Here is a 20,977-nt window from a genome sequence, read left to right as displayed (position 1 = left end):
TTTTTCCAGGTTCCCTACAATAGAAGACAGGAAGGTGGAAGGACAATAGGAAGGGAGGGAGAGAGAAGGGAAGGGGAAGGGGAAGGGGAAGGGGAAGGGGAAGGGGAAGGGGAAGAGAAGAGAAGAGAAGAGAAGAGAGAAGAGAGAAGAGAAGAGTTGCAAAAATTATTTCACCTACTACAACATGGTTCTCAGTGACACATATTCTCTTACCAGGCAAGGCTCTGACAAGGTATAGAAGTCAGCACAACAGTGGAGAGAACATTGTGCAAGTCAAAATGAATGCAGAAGAAACAAAAAGAGAAAGGAAGAATTTATATCTTACCCTTTAAATAATATAAATATATTGCTTTTTGTGCTGCATCATTCTATGACTTACTCTCCCACTGGTCAGATCTGAAAACCTGTTTAGCATTATTCTTCATTAAACCAATATGACAGAGGGTAGTTAAGCTTCTGCTATTCTGTGCCTTAGCTATACTCTTTTTCTGCAGTGCCCACAACAAGCAGGATGCTATTCAATTATGAATCGCTTTATTGATTGAATTAAATAGTACATGAAATTCATGTACAGTACACATGGTTTATCCTCACTGTCATAAATTATTCCTCATTCTACTGAAAGGAGCTTTTTAAAATTAGTAGGAATGTTACTTAACCAACAGGCTTTTTCTGGAAAATCGCTATTAGGAGTAGCTGCTAGTAAAGCTCTCTCCCTAAAACAAACACTTAACAAAATATTATGGCAAAGGTTTCCACTCATCATGAAAAAACATGTATTTTTATACTTCCTTCATTTAAAGAATACTAACGTGGCAATACTGATGGTACAAGGAACCACTTGTTTATTCTTGTAACTTTATTGTGTAACTAACTGTATACTGTATTCTGTTAAAATTCAGTGGTGTACTCTGCAAACTAGTGAACCTTCTGATTATTTAGGATGTGTGCAGTCCTAACTATTTGATAGCACAATTAGCTGACAGTAAAAGCCATGAAAGGTAACAGTATACTTGCCCTTCTCACTCATGAATAACATGAAAGCTGTCTACAAGGATGAATTGCTGAAATGCTGATGATCTGGCTGTTACACCAAAATACTGTCTTACTTGCACTCAGATAATCTTTCATCCTGGTTTTTCACTCAGATCGTTTCTTACTTAGGCTACATTTGGAAGGCTAACTCTCATCTCAATGAGGGCTGTAGGATGAGAAAATGTTAAAAGAAATCTTGTTTTCTTCCCTCTCCTTGGGTTACTGGAGCCACCTCTACTGCAAACCTTTAAGATCTCACTGTGAATGGCTAGCAGACGTGGCTGTCAGTAAACAATACAATTTTTCAATCATTTACGTCTTTTAGAATAAGAGTACTTCCTAAAAGGACTTAAGCTTTTAGGCCAGCATTATAAAGGTATCTCAAGAGCCTCAAGGTAGGAATGACATTAGGCATTTTCAAATCTTTAAAATACATTTACAAATTAAGCCCAAAGGAATTAAAATTTCATTTAAATTGCATTAAGGCAATCAATTCGGTCTTTTGCTTGAAGAGAGAAGTATAAAAACCAGGAAGTCCAACTGATACACAAGGACTGAACTGAAATCACTTCTTGTTGGAAATTACCTCCATGATTGTCTATAAATTAAAACAATAAAACAGGCTTCAAAAATTTTTATAAACTTTATACCTAGTACATCTAGCCTGATAACCAAGTTAATCAGAAAAGTATGGGAGGCGTTTCCAGTACGCTGTTCCTGTTACGTTCACATCTGTCAGCATTCAGAGAACATTTGCATAGTTGTAGAAATCTTTTAAAAATATATATATAAAACAAGAAAATAAGTAAAAATATAACTACATACCAGTCCCTAGATACATATATATAAATTGCAATATTAAGACCTTGGAAACAAATTTAGTTCAGCCTGAAGTCTGAATATGTTGTGAACCAGGGCACGGATTTAAGTCACTGTAGAGTGCGATAGTAAATCATGAAGGTTCAGACAAACCTTCAGATACTAGGATTCCTCAAACGTCAAAATTCAGGATTGTTTTGTGATTCTTTTGTAGTCATCACATATTGGTGAATTTATTCAAATTCTACAAATACTACTTAATGCTGACTGATATTTCCTTGCCATTTTGTCAATCCAGATCTCTGTACACCACTACTTCTTCATGTGGCTGACATTAGCCTTGAATAATTTCATAAAAGGGGGAAAACAAATATATTTGGTAATTTGGCTTCATAATTGCCCTTCTTAACACTAACAGGAGACTCTGTGACTCCAGAATGTCTGTGTGAAAGGTGTGATGTGAAATGCCACAGAAAAAAACACTTGGTAACTGTGCCTACTTGACAACTGAGGGTCAGTGCATGATCACAGAATCAGAGAACAGCTAAGGTTGGAAGGGACCTTAAAGATCATCAGGTTCCAACCTCCCTGCTATGGGCAGGCACACCTTCCACTAGACCAGGTTGCACAAAGCCTCATCCAGCCTGGCCTTGAATACCTCCAGGAAGGGGGCATCTACAACCTCCCTGGGCAACCTCTTCCAGCACCTTACTACCCTCATGGTGAATCATTTCTTCCTGATGTCTAACCTAAATATCCCCTCTTTCAGCTTAAAAACATTACCCTTTGTTCTATCACTACCATCTCTGGTAAAGTCCCTCCCCAGCTTTCCTGTAGGCCCATTTCAGGTATGGAATCATAGAATCATAGAATGTTAGGGGTTGGAAAGGACCTCATCTAATCCAACCCCCCCTGCCAGAGCAGGGTCACCTAGAGCACATCACACAGGAACAGATCCAGGTGGGTTTTCAATGTCTCCAGCGAAGGAGACTTCACAACCTCCCTGGGCAGACTGGGTCTCCCCAGAGCCTTCTCTTCTCCAGGCTTAACAGCCCCAACTCTCTCAGCCTGTCTTCATAGCAGAGGGGCTCCAGCCCTCTGATCAGCTTTGTGTCTTTCCTGTGCTAAGGGCACCAGAGCTGTACACAGTTCTCCAGGTGCAGCCTCACCAGAGCAGAGCAAAGGGGCAGAATCACCTCCCTGGCCCTGCTGGCCACACTTCTTTTGGTGCAGCCCAGGACAAGGTTGGCCTTCCGGGCTGGCAGTGCACACTGGCGGATCAGAGAACTGGCAATTATTGTTAATAGATAAAAAATCTGTTCTGCATTTGGAGAAAGAAGAAATTAGTTTTAACCAATAATAAAGTACTTCTCATTCTACAGAATGGATCAGTTAAACAGTTAAGTAATTTTAAGTCAGTAAGTCTAGAAAACTTGCATCTGAGTTTCCTGAGAACCACTTTCAACCACTAATGTTCTTTTCTAGGCAACTAATAGAAAACTAATGCATTGATAATGTGCATATAAAAAGATCAACAGGATGAGGTATGTAATTACAGGCTTATTAGTCTCCAAAAAAACCCCATGCTACAAATCCCAAATAATAAAGAACTGAAAAATTAAAAGTGGTAATATAATTAATTCCTGTCTATGTGAGCAGACTTAAGTGAATCCTACCAATCCAATCTGTTTTCTAGATATGAAAAGGAGAAATTTAATAAAGATAGTCACATTTATGTAACTGACAATGTGTATATGAAATTTTGATGGAGTATCTAGAAAAACACAAAATCAATATAGCATCTAATATTTCCATTAAAAACTGACTGCCTGGCTTGCCAATTTTTTTTATTTTTTTTATTTATTTTTTTTTCCTGATGACTTGTTGCTACATGGATGTGCTTTTAGCAATCCACAGGAAGGGATTCCTGCTCTCCCTCTTTCAGAATTTTAGAAGTGAAGTAAAAAAATCCACAAAATCACATCAGAGAAATAATATGTGAAGGGGATAACAAATAAGTAAGACTGATGACAGATGCAAAAAAGGAATAGTTTGGTAAAGCAGAAATATGCAAACTATATTTACCTACCAGATACTCTAATGAAAGTGAAAAAGCCAGAAAAAATACCTATTTTCTTTGGCTTTGTTGAAACTGGATGACAACTTAACTTATTAAAAAAAAAAAAAGAAGCAGAATTTTTAATATAAAATAAATATATGATGGTAGCATCTTAACATCCAACAACATCTCACTCAGGAATGAATATGCATAGCAATATTGTATCATTCATGAACCACATCATATGACAAAAGGTTCACGTAGTTTGTTTACACTCCAACTTACTAACTTCTGATAAACCAGAAACATCAAGACTATCTAGTTCTTACAATTCTGGAATCAGTTTGAAAAGCCTATCAGAGTGAGTACGGCTACAGCTTATTTCTGAGTAAGCAGACACAGAGCTAAATTTAAAAGACAGTGTTTTCGTACTTTGACTAAGCTGAGCAAAACCTGTATCAAGGAATCTAAACTTAGAGCTATTTGTTTTAGAGAAGCTGAGCTACAGAGATATCTCTATTTGTTTTAGAGATATTTTATATCCACCATTTCAGTGAAAAATGTTACAACTACATGCAGTGCATCTGACAGATTTGTTCTGTATGTTGAGACAGAGATGGATTTAGGTGCTCCATTTTTTTGATAAAAAAGTGAGATCTTTGCTACGTCTTGTCCAGCATTTCCTTTCAATCATTTGTGTAGCTCCTCAAGCATACTGATAAAATAACTGATATAGTATAGTTCCACCAACTTCACAGCTACTGCCTGTAATTACATTACTTTCTCAGTTAACTGTAAAACTATGCATACTTATTCGGGTAATATTTGTTCACTTTTAACAAGGTTTATCCAAGCCTATACGTCAAACTAAGCTGTTGAAAGCTCAGTTTCACAGCCCCACTATTTTATGAGGAAGGGCAGATATCTACTTTTTCTTTAATTTGAAGCTAGAAGGTTATCACTCTAGCATCCACCCTCAGAGCAAGAGATGAATTTGAGGGCTTGTTCTTACATGAAATTATTACTAAATAAGGGGATTCAGTGTGGCATTTGTTCACTCCACAGTAGGAATCATGTAACTAAACAAAAAGTCAGAACTAGACACACTGTCATCTCAAGGATCTACATGGCTAGACTCAGGCTAATATGCATTAAGTATTATTGGCATAAAATAGCTTCCCATCTATTTTGGTGGGCATGACCACACATATCTTGATATGTGTATTTTTTTCTAACTTGACTTCAAAATAAAACTGTTCAACATTTTTCTAAGAAGATAAATCTGAAAATGCACATTAGCAGCAAGGAACTGATTGATAGGAAAATATATTTTAAATAAATTTTCCTAATTAATATTGGCATTCTGAATTTACCATTACAGTATATGACATTCTAATTTACTACCAGTTTGCAGTTCCTTAGCCTGGATTTCTGTACCAGTGCTCCTGAAAATTCTGCTGCCTTTTAGTGTGAAGTCTAGTAGCAGCAGCTGTCTCAGTATTATCCATTTTAATTAAAAATGGATCACAAAATCACAAAGATTTTTCACAGGAAAAAGCAATAGACATGAAAAAATTATTTCCATGTTCTCACATCACACTGTGTAAATACAAATGCCTTTTTCACTCTCTATAGGTGTCATTCTTTTCAGATATTAACTGACAAAATCTAGTTGACTTTTTAAGTTTATTTCAGTTTTCACAGTTAATTGTATCTGGCTGCCACAAGATGTACAAGACCAATAAATATTAAAGGTGGAACTTTACACAGAAACTTTGTTTCACTGCTGCAAATAACTGATTCATTTCACCTCTTAAATACACGTGTGGTTTCTGCACAAACTAGATCAATACCCAAGGCACATAAATCTTGTGCCATGCAACAGGCATGGCCCTGCTGTCAGCTCAGCACATGACAACACCCCTCCACAAGTCTCTTCTATAATCTGACTAATGGCTTTATTTCTACTTGTGGATTATAAACTGCCCAGGAGCATCACCAAAAAGGACTTTAGTCCCTGACACTCACTGGTCCTTGGGAATCTTTCAGAGCTTCAGAGCTTCCCCAAATCCAACATTAGGTTGCAACTGAAAGCATGGAGAATCATAAACTTGTTCTGGTTGGTGAAGACCTTCAGGGTCATCAGGACCACCAGCAAACCTAACACTGCCAAGTTCACCACTAAACCATGCCCCTAAACACTACCTCCCTGGGCAGCTCATTCTGATGCCTGACAACCCTTTGAGTGGATTTTTTTTTTCCTGATATACAATCCACCACCACCACCCCCCAGCACAACTTGAGGCCATTTCCTCTTGTTCTGCCTCTTGTTACTGAGGAGAAGAGGATGACCACCACCTGGCTACCACCTGCTTTCAGGCAGCTGTAGAGAGAGATAATGTCTACCCCTCAGGCTCCTTTTTCTCCAAACTAAGCAATCCCAGTTCACTCAAATGCTCTTCGTAAGACTTGTTCTCCAGCTTTGTTGCCCTTCTCTGGACTCGCTCCAGCATCTCAATGTCTTTCTTGTATTGCGCAGGCCAAACTGAACACAGCAGTCACAGTGAGGCCTCACCAGTGCAATCACTTCCCTACTCCTGCCAGCCAGACTCCTGCTGATACAAGCCAGGATGCTGTTGGCCTTCCTTGGCCACCTGGGCACACTGCTGCCTCCTATTTAGCTGCTGTCGACAGACACCCCCAGGTCCTTTTCCTCTGGGCAGCTTTCCAGCCACTCTGCCCCAAGCCTGTAGCATTGCATTGTGACAGAAAAGGTCTTACAGCAGGGAGGCTTAATGGGAGACCCAGACCTTGGAAAGGAGGCTGGGTGGTGCCACTGGGGAACATACTGGGAGCTAGAGGTTTGCTGATATAATAGGACTAAGTTCTTAGACTTAAAACCTACAAGAACTCCAGCTGCTGGGCCAAACATGACACATGTGCCCATGCCAGACTGGCTCAGTATTACTGTTTTCTATGAATGACTTATGCCTCCTTGCAGGTAGCTCTTGCTTCTGCTAAACCTTCTCCTATTCACCTCCCTTTTAACTAAGCCCCTTTAGCAGACTTGTAGTTCTGCTGCTTTTCTACCCCAAAAGAAATGTCTGACCTTCCCATTGCATTTGGCTGTTACTATCTCAGCAGCACAAGACAGCTCTCAAAGACATGTTGTTAGCTCTTCTGCCCCAGAATATATGTTTTACTGTTAGTTGCTTGGGGCTGAAGTTAATCACTTCTACAAAAGATGTCAACAGTACGTTAACTATGACTAACCTCCTCACCCTTGCAGCTTGACCCAGGACAACTGCCACAGCTCTCATCAGTGCAACCGCTCCTAATTGTGATGGGGTGAAGGCAAGAAAAGGGGATGTCTGCTTCCCTCACAAGGAATGTTTTTGGTTTTGTGCTTTTTAGTTTTGTTTGGGATTTTTTTTGGGGGGAAGGGTTGGGGTATTGGCTAGGTATTGGCTTAGACTATCAAATTAATTTCACAGAGGACATTTAACAGCTATCTTACAGCATCTCAATTTTCAGCCAATTACCACTGAGACCTTTTCCAAGGGCATGTAATTTCATTTTCCAAAGGTGTATATGTGCAGACTGTCAGGAAATGTTGGATTTTTCATGTACATTTTTTTTATACTCACATTTTAACCAGAATTACTTGTGCCAACATCCTGTACACATTTCACACTGTGTACAGTTAATCATTACCTGATTCAGTCCTTTGTATTTTTTTTAAAGACTACTCTCATACAAATGATACACACATGAGAATATATTTGAAAAGCATCTGTGATCTCTGTAATAAAACTGCCTATGCAAATAGAGGAGCAAAAAGACATTTCCTTCTCACTAAAACAAAAAGCCATATATATTGAGCCAGATAAATAATCTTCAGGCTATACATATTTGCTGTTCTGCTCAAAATTTTAGTTTAGATATCTGTATATAAGCAAAAGGTAAATCTACTTTGGAAACTAAGATGAAGGCTTCCAAAATACGCAGTCTCAATTGTTCTACCCAGTGAACAAAGAACACAATTCTTATTAAACATTAATACAGTGCAGACAGTTCTCTTCCTCCTGTCCTGCACCTTTTGTGTTCTTTGAAGCTAAATTACAGTTCCAAAAATCATTCAGATACACTTATTTTTTCTGAGAACAAAAATTGACTGGCCTGTTCAGGCAGCTGTCCATTGGAAAAAAAATATTACTAAATAGCAGTAAAACTAAAATATCCAAGTGAAGTTTAGCAGAGCAAATCACAGGAACAATCAGGAAGCAAAACAAGGATTCATTTCAGAAAACAAATTTGGCACGAAAGAAAAAAAACAAAGGCTTGAAATACATGGCAATACATCACAAACTTAGATCTGTTACCTTCAATCTTTCAGCTCCTGGAGTCTAGGCATGAACAAAGTTGATTAACAAAACTCTGAAAGCTCTTGTAAGTTATGAAATCTTGCTCTGCATCTAAACTAGATCACTGCTAAGCCCTAAGACTTCAGCCAAACCATGCCAAGCTGTGAGGAGACACCTCCATCTCCCCAGTTACAGTTTAACACTGCTTTACTGCAGCAATGCATGAGAGAAGATCAAGGTGCAGATTCTCTCATAATTTCATATACCTTGTGTCTAAATAGTTCTCACTATTTTTAAAAGAAGAAAACAATGGATCTATTTGAAAGCTGTATCTTACAGATCTATCTGAAACGAATTCTTCTGGATTAGTTGTTAGAGTGAGGATATCAAACTAAGGGTGGAATTCATACTGCAGTGATTCCTTACTGAGGGTGTGATTATTTCAGGGCTGCTCCAGCCAAGAAAAAAAAGGGACTAAAAAGATAGTAGGATCTGAAGCAGTAAAAAAAAAAAAAGAAACAGTTAGCAGGGAGACCTGAAGTAGAGAAATCTAAGCAGCAAGGATTTGCCTCAGAGAACAAAGAAACTAAAATGTTTGACAATATTTGAATAACAATAGGCAGCATTAGAAATTTACAACAATTGTTCTTTAAAGCTAGGTAAAAATCTTAAAGAAGTGGATAATGGTACTTTTATGTGTCATGTGATATAGAGTAACTTGATTAGTTATTGGTCAGGAAGAGGTGAAGGGGAGAGGATGCTTCAACAAACCTGGCCCAGGGAAGACAAAAAAACCTGACATTTTTATATAGGCAAAGAAAAATATCCCTGACATATTTGAATCATACAGAATTTTTATGTAAAATCTTCAAAGGCTGTTTCTCCTTTTGAGAATGCTACCACAGCTTGATTTATGGATATCATTGCTATTGCTAAGTTTGGGTACAAATCTCAGAAAAAATAAAACACAAATTTATTGTTTTCGTTATAAAATATTCCTAAATTAAGGGAATTACATGTGGTTAAATATCCAAAAAGCCTTAAGAGATGCTCTTTCCCAGGATTTCCTTTGGTCTTACTCATCAGTCTTGCTAAACTGATGACTACCTTAGGATATAAAAAGGCAGATAACACTAAAAAAAGAGGAAAAAAGATAAACCAGTGGATTTATTGGAGAACGGCTTACTTTTGAAGCAGATCTAGGGAGTCAAGGTGACTTTGCAATTTTTCAAAACTATTCAACATATTTTTTTTTGGCATCTCCTTCTCTATAACAATGTCCTCCCTAGGTGAACTGGCCTTTCCTTCTAGGTTTTTTCTGACATTATGTCATTGTCCTCCAGTTTTGTTTCTCCCCACTCAATTTTTTTATTATTTGTTTTTGTTGTTATTATTTATGAGTGTATCATCAAGACCATTTTCCTGTATGGCATCAAATCAATATTTCTCAACATCTTCTTTCTAGTTTCTTCAGGAAACTGCCATCTTGCACTGTTGCACAGAACTTCCTACTCTTAATTATGCAATGTATCTATCATTAACCAAAGCAACAGGCAGACACAGAGATATAATATATGCACATGTGGAATAGGAAGAGATTCTCAACTAGAAAAGCCTGTCAAACAAGACAACATCTATTGATACCTGCCTTCTTTGACTAATCAATAAATGGTGAGAAATAGGGTACCTGTCATTTTTATGTAAAATACACCAAACCAAGCACATACATCTGATCTCTTAAAAAATACCAACTAAAATATTCATTAACAAAAACTTTGCCATTTTCTCTTCACTGAGTAAGCAATGGCCTGTTTTTGTAATTTTGTAAATGACACTGAAATGAAAAGCCTGACATTTTGTCACTAGACTTTTCTGCTTTCATTAGAAAACAGCAGCTCATCAGCTTCTCTTCCTGTACATGTCCCCATCACCACTCTGAAGAACGCCAGCACCTTGAAATAGGACAATTTTTTTTTTTTTTTTCCTAACTCAAGTGCATTTTGCCTTTGGACTTTACACAAAATTAATTATAATTTTCCCTTCTAATCTCTAGTACATCATTAGGACTCGGAGACTGGGAATCTGTTCTCTAACAAATGGCTAAATGCCAAACACTAGAGGCATTTTAAAATGGAACTGAGTAAATGCAGCAAAATGCATTCTCTTCATTTCCCCTCCATTCTTTCCTTGTGATTCTAAGAATGTCCTCTAGAATGATTTTACTTGCATTAACTTTTTCTCTGACTATAAAAGAAGGAATTATTTTAATAAGAGCATAGGTTTCATGAGGGGGTGTACAGAAAAACCCAACAAGAGTCCACATAGACAAAGAGGCATTCATCCAAGTGCTTTGGACAGCCAGTGGTCACTTAGGATTTCCATTCCCAGTGTACCTTAACCTGCACATCTGTTTTTCCACTTTTCACAAACAATCCAACAGAAATGAGCTCTGAAACGTTTCCTCAGGGTAGCTAGATATTATAGAAGGGGGCTGAAAAGAATGACACAGTTGAGGGCTCTTTACAGGACTCTGCCTTTCGATACTATTCCTTTATGAGAAGAGCCACCACCTCACTTTTGCTCTGGGAAAAGCTGTTGCAGTACAACATTAAGCTGTTATCCATGAACTATTCCTTAAACCTTTCTACTCTCTCCTTTTTGGTACTGGGACTTGAGCAAGGAGGAAAACAGACTGTTTAGAGAGGAATTCTGCCCATGGGCCACAATACTGTTTGGTTTTCTAAGTAAGAATCTATACACAGTGAAGGAGTGTGACATGATGGAAGACTCTAACACTTTACAACATTTTTTTCCTTACACTCACTACTCTTTGCAGCTGCACCAAATGAAAAGGAATGTAGCAATTCCACAGTATTCTGAAAAGTCCTCCTAAAGCGGTAAAACAATAGTGCATCATAGCCAAGAATAGGGACCTAAAAGCTGACACAGCTAGTAGATTTGGATGAACATCTAATACCTATTGATTAGACAAAAGGGTAAGTGTGGATTGTGCATGACACTCAAAAAGCTATGGGGTTTTAGAAGAGCCAAGGAGTCTTTTAAGCAAATAATTACTTATAAAAGGAATAAGCTTTTTTTCATCACCTTATTCCCCCTAAAAGAACACAAAATCTGGCCAAATATTGATTTGTTATCAATGCCAGGGGATAAAGTCTTGAACACTTTTGAGCAATTTCTCTGCAGCATCTGCTGACCCTCTGTGTTCTTTAGTCTGGTTAATAGAATTAAACCAGAGCACAATTCAAATAAACTGGAGGAATAAGAAAAGGTTAAGTGAAACCTGCTAGTGTACACTAGGTTTTTCTTTCTGCTTTTTTTCAGCAAGTTTAATAACTCTGAGTTTGGTATTTAATCCAAGCAATTGAAATTTATATATTCAGAAGGAAATATTATGGATGTTAAACACAGGAAAGGAGTGCATGAAGAAGGAATAAACAAGGTCTGATAAAGCTACATAGTAACTTTTAAATGACAACTAAAACCTAATCATTCCTGATAACAGTATTTGTGCTTCTCAAGGGTATAAACAGGACTTAGTTTGAATCCTAAACATGAGTTCATATATAACTTCATGTAGTCAGTAGGAGCAAAGAACCACAGAATCATTCTGGTTGGAAAAGACCCTTAAGATCATAGAGTCCAACCATAACCTAACTCTACCAACCATTAACTTAAGTCTACCAAGTGCTTAAACCATGTTTCTAAGCACATCTATGTGCCCAAAACTGAATCCAGTAGTCGAGGTGAGGCCTAACCAGTGCAAGGTACATGGGGACAATCACTTCCCTGCTCCTGCTGGCTACACTATTCCTCATACAAGCCAGGATCCTGTTGGGCTTCCTGGCCACCTGGGCACACTGCTGGCTCATATTCAGCTGCTGTCGACCAACACCCTCAGGTCCTTTTCCTCTGGGCAGCTTTCCAGCCACTCTGCCCCAAGCCTGTAGCATTGCATAGGGCTGTTGTGACCCAAATGCAGGACCCACTACTTGGCCTTGTTGAATCTCATACAATTGGCCTCAGACCATCCATCCAGCCTGTCCAGGTCCCTCTGTAGAGCCTTCCTACCCTCCGGCAGATCAGCACTGCCTCCCAACTTGGTGTTGTCTGTGAACTTACTGAGAGTGCACTCAATCCCCTCACCCAGCTTGCTGATAAAGATATTGAAGAGAACTGGCCCCAAAACTGAGCCCTGGGGAACAGCACTTGTGACCGGCCACCAGCTGCATTTAACTGCATTCATCATCACTCTTTGGGCCCAGCCAGGAAACCAGATTTTTAGTCAGCACAGTGTACACCTTTCTAAGCTACATGTAGGCAGTTTCTCCAGAATGCTATGGGAAACAGTGTCAAAGGCTCTACTAAGGTCCAGGTAAATGACTTCCACAGCCTTTCCCTCATCTACAAATTGGCTCACCTTGTCATAGAAGGCGATCAGGTTTATCAATTAGGACCTTCCTTTCATGAACCCATGCTGATTAATCACCTGGTTAATCCTACACATACTGGATAATAGCACTCAAGATGATCTGCTCCATAACCTTCCGCAGCACTGAGGTCAGATTCACAACCATGTTGTTCCCAGGATCCTACTTCTGGCCCGTCTTGTAGATGAGGGTCACATTTGCCAATCTTCAGTCTGCTGGGATCTCCCCAGTTAGCCAGGAGTGCTGGTAAATAATGGAAAGTGGCTTGGTGAGCACTTCTGCCAGCTCCATCCATACCCTTCCTTGAATCCCATCTGGCCCCATATATATTTGTATGTCTAAGTGGTGCAGCACATCGCTAACCATCTGCTCTTGGATTACAGGGGGCTTCAAACTGCTCCCCATCCCTGTCTTTCAGCTCAGGGGACTGGGTACCCAGCAAACAACTGGTCCAACTACTAAAGACTAAAGCAAAGAAGGCATTAAGTACCCCAGCCTTCTCCTTATCCCTGATCACTATGTTTCCCCCTGCAACCAGTAAGGTTCTCCTTAGTCCTCCTTTTGTTGTTAATATATTTAGAGAAGCATAGATTGTTCAGAACACTGGATGAAGAAAGTGAACAGAAGGTAAATAAAAAATACATAGAAGACAAAAAGTGTAAATTAAATAGTAGCTCAAACACCACTTTAAATTATACACTGTGAAACACTATTCAAGTTAGCATGACTATAAGCCAAGGAAAAATATATTTCATACTTACTTACACACATTCTTCACTCTAATTTTAAAAAATGAAGACATACTCAAAGTGTGAATAAATACTCAGTACACCATAAATACTCATTTTTCCCTTCTGAAATTTCCACTTGTGTTAATTTGTAAAGAAACGGGCTTATTAAAGTTGTTGTAGAATACTAGGAAGCTGTTCTGAACAAAACATTCTCCTTTTAGATCACACTGACAAATGCTCTCATTAACCTTAGTCTCAACAAGGTTAATTTAAATTATACCAAAAAGCACTAAGATCTGCCTTATTAAAAGTACAGCAATAAACTAAAATATTGCTGTATTCATCAGAAAACAAAGTTTACCTTTTTTTGTTTCCTTCTTAAAATCTAGCAGAAATAGATTTATAATAATACTGTTTTAATAGCCAGAGAATTGTATTAAAACTGCTAGGTACTGCCTGCCTTTTATTGTCACCTTTTGGCTTTATACTGCCTCAATACTTTTGGAATTAATGGTTGCTCTGCTGCTCCTCACCATTGTCTGACATAGAATATACTCCTTAATTTAAAGTTTTAAACAGTATGATTGAAACAACATATCTAAAAGATGTGATGATTGGAAAGATAAGAAAAATGCAGTATTTAATTATCATTAGATACTTTACACTGCCACCCCATCAATTCCACTCCAGGTCATAGGACTAAATTCAAAGCTAAATAAAATATCTATCAACATATCTATCATCATTAATTGGACAGGATCAGGAACTTGAGGGATAATTTTAGATTAGATTAGTAGATTCCACAAAAATTTCATTGTTTTCTTTTAAAAATTGAGTCAATCCACTTTTGCTTTTTCTCAGGCTTTTATAGAAATATCTTCAGCCACAATAACAGGTATGACAGGATTATTTAAATTTCCTTTTTTTCTTAATTCTTTATGGGTATATCAATAAATGTATTTGCATGCAAAATGTTTACATGTACAGTAGTGAATCTGTATTGGGTATTAGGAAAAAAAATCTTTACTGACAGTGGTCAAGCACTGGAACAAGCTGCCCAGGAAATTGGTGGAGTCACCATCTCTGGATGTTTTTTTAAAAAGTGTAGATGTGGCACTTCAGGACACAGATTAATGGTCATGGTAGTGTTGGGTTTACTGTTGGACTTGATGATCTTAGAGGTCTTTTACAACCTTACTGATGCTATGATTCTATGAAGGAACAATGAGTTTAGCTACTTATGTCCTTTTCACTGAATCATAATGATTATTTCTTTCCAAACCAAGAATTATGCTATCCTTCCTTTTTATAGCCCCCCTATTCGAAAGAAAAACTTAAGACTCACAAAAGAATATTCCAGATATTAAGATCTGTGCAATGTGATGTTTGTTAATTCTATAACCACATATCACTAGTATTTACAATAAACTACCAGCAAGTATGCACAAGATTGAGGCACTGCTATTTTACAAAACCAGACATCTTAAAGAGGTTCTAATCAGGAGAGCCATTCAGAAATCAAGTCAGATGGTTGGTGCACAGTGTCTTTTAAGAAACTTTTATGTGTTAATCTCTACTGATTACAACAAATAAATAATATTTAAGTCACTGATAAAGAAGATACTCAGTTAACCTTTCAACAAACTGCTAGGATCCTGATCTGAAGGTCTAGGGGATCTATGTGGCATAGATCCAAAATATAAAGTTCTCAAAATTGTTACTGATCAAAATATTTAGATGAAAAATTAAATCACAGCCTTTAAGCCTCTCCAGAGGTTTCACCAGCAAACTGTCAAGGCTCCTAGAAACTACTTCTTGGCATATTTACAGGAATCGCATTGTCAGGCATGTATCTTGCAAACCCAGCTCTCCCTGGAAGCAGAGAGAGACTGCTCTCCCAAGTATGATGCTTCAGATGCATAATCCAACAGGAATTCTAAGCAGATGAACATCATCTACTCTCTTGTCAAAGGAGAAGGATGCTCCTCCACCTAGCAGAAGAAACCACCTTTTCCTCTGAAAGAGTTTTCAACAGACTTCTTCGTTACTTATCAGTTTAATCTTTTTATCTATGTTGTCATTTTTCCTGATAATCTTCTTATCTTACTCTGGTTCTAGTCCATAACACTTCTGGCTTTAAAGCTGTTCAGCTATAGAAACAAGGTGCTAGTATAGAAATGATTATTTATTTCTCTCAGTATATTAAGAAGTATGTTGTTCTACAGTTTTTCTAAATATCTGTGAAGGTATCAGACAGATTCCCAGTCCTTCAATTAAAGAATTAGACAACTGCAAGTTAAACTGAGTGCTTGCATAATTTATGCTGTGACATTTCACAATTCCCAGTCATGATAAGTGCATCAATCCTAAGGAGATAATTTATAGTGAGTGTTGTAGGATTAGTTTTCCCAATCATTATGTGATAAATATTTGCAATTATCTATTTGCATCCTCAATTTATTTACAAATTGAAGAACCACACCTATGACTTCTTCACATACATGCGTCTTCTCGCCAACTAAAAGTGTTTGGTGGCAGAACAGAACTGGCTGAGAGGTACTGCTGCTAATTTTCCTTGTATTTTCATTCAAATTCAGGACAATTTTTATCATTATTTCACACACCAATACTATTATTAAAATGGACTTACTGATTTAAGAGACCAGAGTCGAAGTCACGCTGAGTCACACAATACTAGGCCTCAGCGTCAGACTGGGATTTTGAAGCTATTCTCAAATGAAATTTTACAGACAGCTAAAGGTTCACAAGCCATTGGGAAATGCCCTTCAGATCTCTCAAAATGCAGTATGATTAACAACTGAGCTCAGGTCAGTAGGTTGAACATGCTGTTTAATGCTATCATTTATGATATCTCCTCAGTGTGGACGCTTCTGACTTAATGAAAGCTGTAATTGTCTCTGAATACTCCTCTGTATGAAAGAGACCCAGACACATTTCTGTCCTTAGCTGGGAAATAACCATTTGCTTGAACTTAAATTTTGATCAAAATAGGATGTGAAACTAACAAATAAAACAAAATGAGCAAATAGCATATAGGCTTGCAGGTTTGACAGGATGTTGTTTTCCTTTAAGGTTCCATTAAATGCCTAGAAAAAAGCTCCTTTCTCCATGACATGGATCAAGTGTTAAGCATTATATTGCTTTGCCATACATAGGCACAGCAAGCATCTCCATTGCTAAAAAGTTACACTCTTTCTTCCTTCAAGAAGCAATCCTAAATCCTAGGCTTCCTTACATTGCCTGCTCCAGACAGTCTGACAGCCTCTTAGTAGGAAAGTCTCAACACTGCATAAAAAGTCATTAAAACCAACATTTTGTTGCATTAAATCTACTTTGTCCCTCACAAGCCAGTGCTGGCACCCTGGAGAGAGAGTAACTTCTTCAATTCTCCTCTCATTTGTTTTTTTGCTGCTTCCCTCCAAACTATTGCAAATCCACTATGATAAAATGTAGCATCATAGATCACTATAAAAAGTTCCACAGTATTCTGTGTAGGACTACAGAAAATAAGAGTTCCAAGTAGGAAAAGAAAAATTTGAACAGAGTAAGGAGTAATACAATCTTCAATGTCGTATGATATTTCTTTAAAGGTTTCACTTCATGAAACAAAGTGATCAACCCCAGCCAGCATGCCTTTGTGAAAGGTATGTCCTGCTTGCCTACCCTAATCTTGTGCTCTAACAAGATGACCTGCTTAGAGGATGACAGAAAAGCAGTGGATGTTGTCTACCTAGACTTCAGGAAAGCCTTTGACAGTTTCCCAGATATGCTGGCTGATTATGGCCTGGATGGGTGTATGCTTTGCTTCTCTGGCTAATAATCTGCCTGCCTGGTCAGGCCTGGAGAATTGTGATGAATGGAGTTAAATGCAGTTGGCAGCCAGTCACAAGTAGTGTTCCCCAGGGCTCTGTGTTAGGCCAAATTTATTTTAATACCTTTATCAGTGAGCTGGATGAGGGGATTAAGTGCACCCTCAGTAAGTTCGCAGACAACACCAAGTTGGGAGGCAGTGCTGATCTGCCTGAGGGCAGAAAGGCCCTACAGATGGATCTGGACAGGCTGGATGGATGGTCTGAGGGCAACTGTATGAGATTCAACAAGGCCATGTGGTGGGTCACAACAGCCCCAGGAAACGCTACACGCTTGGGGCAGAGTGGCTGGAAAGCTGCCCAGAGGAAAAGGACCTGAATGTGCTGGTTGACAGCTGACTGTACATAAATCTGGAGTAAATAAGACTGAGGGAGACCGTATCACTCTCTACAATTACGAAAGGAGGTTGTAGCCAGGTGGGTGTCATCCTCTTCTCCCTAGTAACAAGCAATAGAACAAGACAAAATGGCCTCAAGTTGTGCCAGGAGATTGAATATTGAGAAGACTTTCCTCACCAAAAAGGTTGCCAGGCACAGGAACAGGCTGCCCAGGGAAGTGGTGGAGCCACCATCCCTGGAGATATTTAAAAGACATGTAGATGTTGTGCTTAGGCACATGGTTTAGAGGCGAACTTGGCAGTGCCGGGTTTGCAAGTGTCTTGATGACCTCAGAAGTCTTTTCCAACCAAAAAAATTGTATGATTCTAAATAATCTCCTATATTTTTTTTTCATTTTTTTAAAAGAAGTTGGAGCTATATTTTATATTTGCATTTGACAAAGAGACAAAACTGGCTTGCTTTCTACATTAATGACTTTTGCTGACATTTCTGTCTAGATTATTATTAAAATCTGTACTTCAATTCCTATTTTGTTTTGTATTCTACCAATATAATGTACACAAATATCTCTTTTTGCAAGTGCATGACTAATTAAACAGACATACATGAATTTCAATATATTATGTAATTAGCCGTGCAAGTCTCTAATGATGATCAATAAGCAATTTGAGTAATCATTCATCTGTGCATTGAAATTCAGTAAATAAGGATATTATTTCAAGCCCTTTTCCTACATATACACTACTGGGAGCAGAGAGGGAGGTTCTGCCTCTCAGTAATGTTGTCTTCAGATTTCCACTCTATGCTTATTAAAAAACACAATGACTGATAAGATAATAATTACTAGAAAGAAGCCAAGGTCAAAAATCTATAGATCTTCCTCCCCCACTTCCCCTCCTCATTCCTTCCTGTTGTGTATTGAGTTACTATTTATTTTCACTCCTGAAATACAGAAGTAATAGCATCCACAAAACATGGAGTTGCATTCCTTTCGTACTGGACACTTTGTGTCAGGAAAGAGAAAGAAAATGAAATGTTACAAGTTCAGTTGTCAGCTGATTCTAAAAAATATTATAATAAAATTAAGAAAAAGCTTTTAAAAATCCAAACTAAAATAAACAGAACCGCTTCAGACAGCAAAAATTAAAACTATGCACCCTTCTGTGTCCAACTGTTAACAAACTGGTGAGTTCAAGTATCAGTTTAGTATGCTACACATGTAATTGTATTTTTTTTAGTATTATTAATTCCAGATAGAACCTCAGTCCATCTGGTTAACTGTGTAGCTTACAAACTGTTCTGTAATCTTTATCTGGTGCTTAGGCATGCTTATTTTTATTTTCCCCTGACTACAGTTGACAAAGTCTGTCATCTTCATTACATCTTTGGGTTTTTCCTCTTAACTACCATAAACAAGAAACTACCTTTCTTTTGAGAAAGTAAAGAACCTGTCTAATAGCAGCCAGTCCTGAAATCTTACTCTTCTGTGCCAAATAGTTGATAAAAGACTAAATGCACTTAATTCAACAAAAAGAGAACATGATTGGTCCCTAAAAATCTTTAGTCTTCATTAGGATTTTGAAGCTGACATAATCACATCTAGTGAAAACAAATTTGTTTAGACCAGATTTTGAGCCCCAAAAGAAACATATCATCAATGATGTACTAAAGCATCTGAAAGAAGAAAAGCACATCATTATCTGATCACTGATGTCAACATCATTTGAGCAAATTCAAATTATTTGCAGTAAATTACCTAGGTGAGTCTGTTCTTCAGATAATATCTTTGAAAGAATCAACTTAATGAAGTCCTGGCCTGTCTTAAAGTCAAGAAACACAGCATCCCTTTCACAATTATATATTCTGAGACTTATTGATTAACTAATTTAGGTGAACACTTGTGGCTCATTTTTCTATACAGCTAAATAAATTATTCATTTAGATCACTGCATATGTGTGAGTGTGGCACACAATAGAAGTGCTTAGGCTATCAAGAAGGAAAAGTATCACTACATTTTACACTTTATAAGCATAATACAGAAGAGATTTATTAAGAGTAACAAACTAATGGCCTGACAGTGCAGAATGGTTCCCTTCAGTACTGTGCATTTCAGAATGTGTTATGCAATCCAATTACCAAAGTGCAAAGTGATAGAAATATCATTATTTTCCCTTGAGAGATTAGTTCTCATAGTTAACTGACAGGAATTGTTTGTATCCCTCACAGTAAACCAATTTTCCCTCCTCTTCTTAACTACATTCAGTTCTTAATATTTGAATCTTAAAAAAACATTTTCCATTGGTGTTTTTACACTCTTATTTTCCCTTGAGAGATTAGTTCTCATAGTTAACTGACAGGAATTGTTTGTATCCCTCACAGTAAACCAATTTTCCCTCCTCTTCTTAACTACATTCAGTTCTTAATATTTGAGTCTTAAAAAAACATTTTCCATTGGTGTTTTTCCACTCTTTCAATAATTGTAACCTTTATGCGCTTCTCCTCTATTGCTGTTTGGTCCTATTGCGCTAATTTAATCCCAGACCTCTTTGTATCTGTCATGCCAGTGACTGCATTCTTGGCGAGATGTCACTGTGATCTGGAAAATCCAGGTACCAAAAGCTGTTCAACCTCTACATTTCTTCAGAGCGTCAAAAGTGTAAAAAAAAAAAACAAACTACTTTTGGTTATGTAGCTCTTAGCTGCTTTGTTTGTTGCTCTGTCGCTGAGAGAATAAGGATGTTTGTTTTCAATTAAGTACATAAATCAAGTATTTTTCTGTACTATTTTCATCATCTATAATTACTTCCATAACTGCAACAGAAGCAAAAGCCTTCTTGCTTTGTGTATACTTAGAAACGTTCTTTTTAATATTAGCTAATTGCTCCTCAAGTTTTCACGTACTTTCTTATTTCCATTTTACATATGAACTCCTACAATTTATGTGCTTTTCTATTGGCACTACTCACTAGATCTTTTAAGGCAAAACACTTTAACACTTTGCTCTCTATTTTTCTATACATTATTACTTGACTATAGGCATTTTTGCCTTTCTTGCACCTGCCTTGCCCATGTAGTGATATTGTAGATGACATAAAAAGTCATTCCAAAGAAAACACTCCAAAAGAACTGAACTCTTCTTTGTGTGGCAACATTTACTGTTCAGCAAACTAGATTTGAATTTATAGTGCACTACTTCTCACTGCTACTTTGTTCTCTAAAACAGAGCAGAACAGGGTACAACAGAAATGTTGAAGTCAGCAGAGACCTTGTTGAGTAAATTTGTTCCATAAC

Source organism: Chaetura pelagica, unplaced genomic scaffold (assembly GCF_000747805.2).
Source record: "Chaetura pelagica isolate M959 unplaced genomic scaffold, ChaPel_1.0 scaffold221, whole genome shotgun sequence".
Lineage (NCBI taxonomy): Eukaryota > Metazoa > Chordata > Aves > Apodiformes > Apodidae > Chaetura > Chaetura pelagica.
The sequence above is the reverse complement of the archived record's forward strand: the minus strand, read 5'-3'. Positions refer to the sequence as shown.